The 4157-nt window shown below is 38.2% G+C and overlaps 1 long non-coding RNA gene across 1 annotated transcript; it reads left to right on the top strand.

Annotated features, from left to right (window-relative positions):
* The first annotated feature begins 2752 nt into the window (after nucleotides 1-2752).
* On the top strand, nucleotides 2753-3953 carry LOC146710758 (uncharacterized). The gene is made up of 3 exons (XR_014920269.1): nucleotides 2753-3013; nucleotides 3372-3597; nucleotides 3932-3953. It is a non-coding gene; the product is annotated as an uncharacterized LOC146710758 (long non-coding RNA).
* The last annotated feature ends 204 nt before the right edge of the window (nucleotides 3954-4157 follow it).

The raw sequence follows: 4157 nt of genomic DNA, 5'->3' as shown, positions 1-4157 counted from the left end.
ATCAATTGAACTGAATAAATTGTCTTTTTGACTTTGTTATTATTCCAAATATTTTGTAATTTCAGTATGCCTGCTTGAATCAGGGGTGAGCTCTCTATATAGAATCAGAATCAGAATCAGAATCAGAAAGGGTTTTATTGCCAAATGTTGAGCAGGTTTACAACATTAGGAAATTGCTGCGGTGCTTCAGTGCAAACATACTGTCATAAATTGCGATTAAGTAGACATGAAAAAATAAAAGTAAGAATAAGAATTAAAAGTGCTACGTAGAAAGATATATGCATGAGATATACATGAGATATATATATGAGAATAAGAATTAAAAGTGCTACGTAGAAAGATATATACATGAGTGCAGGTGGTGATCAGTGCCAAACATGGAATGATGCAGTGAACACAGCGTAGGGTCATGAGTTAGTGGTGGGAACAGTCGTACGTTTATTGTTCATGCGTCCAACAGCAGAGGGGAAGAAACTGTTCTTATGGCGAGAGGTTCTGGTGCGAATGGACCGGAGCCTCCTGCCTGAGGGGAGCAGGTCAAACAGACTGTATCCGGGGTGAGAAGGGTCAGCTGAGATCCGAGCTGCACACCGCAGTGTCCTGGAGGTGTACAGGTCCTGCAAAGATGGGAGTCTGCAGCCAATCACCTTCTCAGCAGAGCGCACAACACGCTGCAGTCTCTGGATATACTGGACTGTAGCGGAGATGACAAAGTTTACTGTGACTTCAGCAGCGAACAGGCGCACCGAGGGCTCTCGCGCTTACTTTTCGCATATAGAATTCTGAAAAACCATCGGTGCAAATTATAAGTCTGTATCATAATGTCTGGTGTTTTTGTGTTTGTTGGTTTGTTTTTATATTGTTTTATTTTGCGGGTTGGTTATTATATTGCTTCAGCCAGCCAGAGAATCCCTTTCTGCCCTGCCCTCTCCTCCCTGTGCCACAAGCAGCAGGCACACCTCACAAACGGAGGGCGCCCTTACTCCCAGCAAATGGGTGATAGAACACCGATCAGTGCCTATGCCATTCCTAATATGCGCTGGCATGACGTCGGAGCAGCATGACTACAAGTGATTTTTAAAAAAATTTTTTTTTGCCGATGCTTGTGATGATGCCCCGGGAAAGTGGCCATGTTCCCCGTATTGAAAAACTGCTACTATTAATTTGTTTATAGAACCTGATAAGACATTACAGAAAGGTCACACAAGCATTGTTTGGTGGACAACAGCTTCCCTTTGTGTGTGTTTGTGTGTGCATAAATTTTTGGTTTAGTCTTGTTTTCTCCCACAATCTGTCATTGCTGTATTTTAGTTTAGCAGATTCAGTCTGATTAACTCACAGACAAACACAGAGATCCCATAGTAAAATCCACGGGTAATTTTTCTGGCAGCTCTTAGCCATGCACTGATGTGTACTTCTTTGTTTTTATGTGTGAGGACGGGGGGGGGGGGAGAAGCTGTTAAAACTGTCTATTGAGAAGGTCAAGATGTGGACTACAGATGTGGAAATTAGTGCCCTGCCGATTAAAGCTTTTAACTACTAAAGGGGAAAAAAGGTCTTGACTACTGTTTGTTGTGTTTCCAGACTGTTTTTAATTAAAACATGAAAGCAACTTTGCTGTCCATTTTGACAGCTTCTTTTAGTTTGACTGCAAGTATCCTCTGTAGTTGAATGAAGTTTACCCTGACATGCCCTGGCATGCCCGAGACTCTGGAATAATCTTCATTGATTGTGTTTTTTAAATTATGTTGACATATTGTATTTCTCATACATATTGACATATTGGCATATATCACGGCTAATTCATGTAATTAGAGCTCATCCAGATATTGGCTTCATTTTTATATAATAGGAAGAAATTGAGTAATGCTGCTTAATTGTTGTAATAATTATTGGTTATTTTGTTTAAAGCCAACAACAAACAACCAGTGATGTAGAAAAGTATAACCCCTCACCTTTCCCCCTTTGTTTTTGTTTTGTTCAGATGTGACAGAGGCCACCACTCAGACAGACGAAGACTTGTGACAGATGTTTTATAATAATGCTAAGTTTTCTTAGATTAATATATTTTTTCACATTTGACCCAAAGTGGCATGTTTTAGGTCACTTTGGGTAATTTTTAATTCAGAAATAGGTGTGGTGAGACAGTTAGTGGTAGAGACTATCAATGACTGTCTTTTGTTTTCATGTGTGAAGGGGAAGCGGGGGGCAAACTTGAGGTCACACTGTTGAAATGAATAAGTTGTAAGGCTGTGAAACAAAGGTGAGACTGAGTCTGAGACAAAAGATTGAATTGTGTCTTTTGGCAAAGCCAAGGGTGTGGACAACAGCTATGAAAATTAGTGTACTGCTGAATAAAGGTTTTAACTAGTCAAGGGAAAAAAGGTGTTGAGTACTGTTTATTGCATTGTAACTTCACTGGTTACTTTGTGACAGTCCCTCCCCTGTTGGCTTCTGTGATTGGATCATTTGAAGTTTTTTGAATGTCCCTCATGATTTCAATAAATACCTCTTGAGCCACAGTACTGGTGGCTATAGAGCGTAAGAGGATAATTGTAATTTTTCACATAGCTGTGATTTGTTGTGCGTTCAATCCTTTTCTTTAAGCAAATTTGAGCAGCAGACAGCAAGAGTTGGTGAGCATTATCTTAATGTCATACATTGACTAATTTACACCTTCATTCTGGATGTGTAAAGCGCTTTGGGGTCCTTAGGGATTAGTAAAGCGCTATACAAATACAGGCCATTTACCATTTATATATATGTTTTGTGTTTTTTGAATGAATGTAATTGCATTACTGATCATTATTGTGAACTAACTACATGTTTATGTGTAAGTAAAGTCTCTTTGATGCTCTCATGTTTGTATATTGTTTGAATGTTGTGTAAAATGTAACTAATTAACCTCATACTTTATCATAAATAGAGAATGGCATATGCTTCCCCAACGAAGTTTGCTGGGATTAATGATCCTGAAGTTGAATCATTGCGTCAAGAATTTCAACTATCAACTGTAAGTAACAAATATTTCTTAAATTTTATTTATAGTGTAGAAAAATTTGTTTTTACGCTACATTACCTGTTACAGAGCTGGGCAGGATGCTGTGTTTAGTGTTTCTTGTGTTTGTTTGTTTGTTTGTTTGCTCTTTCATATAAGTCACTGTTAACCCTTGTGCCATACTGGGGCCTTTTTGGGTCCCCAGGGTGATCAACGTAAGTTTTTTAAAGGATGGCACAAGGTTAAGCTGAGACTTTTATACAGCTGTTGTTGTGATCTGGCACTACAAACATTACATTGTAGCGGCAGCATAGATTGAAGCGAATAACTGTTTTCTAATTTTGTTATGATCCAAAATATTTTGTAATTTCAGTATGCCTGCTTGGACCCAGGGGTCAGCAGAGAGGATCTATATACAAGGTGCTTGCAACTTCATGCCAAGGCAATGGACCTCTTGGTTCGGCAGGTGCGGCTCAGGCGTGCAGCCGAAAGAAAGATTTCTGTTTTAAAAGAACAGCTGGATGCTGAAAAAGAAATGCTGAATAACACTGCCCAGGAGCTGGATGCATTGCAAGCTTCGATTACATTCGCACGTGATGGTAAGTCTTAATGTATTGTTTGGATGGTATAAACAGTGAATGTTGGCTTCAGTGTCTTATTTTAAGAAATGGGACTTAGAAAAAATACTCTATGAATTACTATTGAACGACTGTCTACATACAAATAAACATGAATGCGAATTATTTATTTTAGTTTATGATAAATCATTTGGAGAAAATATTAAATCCATGATTAGTATCATGTTTTGTTTTCTTCATTTGTGATTTTATAAGGATTAGATATATGCAAATGTCTGTTTTACCCATGTATATTTGTTAAAGTTGTTTATAAATACTAACTGTCAAAAATATTATTTGTTTTTGTTTTGTTCAGATGTGACAGAGGCCACCACTCAGACAGACGAAGACTTGTGACAGATGTTTTATAATAATGCTAAGTTTTCTTAGATTAATATATTTTTTCACATTTGACCCAAAGTGGCATGTTTTAGGTCACTTTGGGTAATTTTTAATTCAGAAATAGGTGTGGTGAGACAGTTAGTGGTAGAGACTATCAATGGCTGTCTTTTGTTTTCATGTGTGAAGGGGAAGCGGGGGGG

The sequence above is a fragment of the Copadichromis virginalis genome, linkage group LG4 (assembly GCF_057382275.1).
Source record: "Copadichromis virginalis isolate Kocher_CV1m ecotype Utaka linkage group LG4, C_Virginalis_male_GT1.1, whole genome shotgun sequence".
NCBI lineage: Eukaryota > Metazoa > Chordata > Actinopteri > Cichliformes > Cichlidae > Copadichromis > Copadichromis virginalis.
Note: the sequence above shows the minus strand (reverse complement) of the source record. Positions and strands in the feature narration are given on the sequence as shown.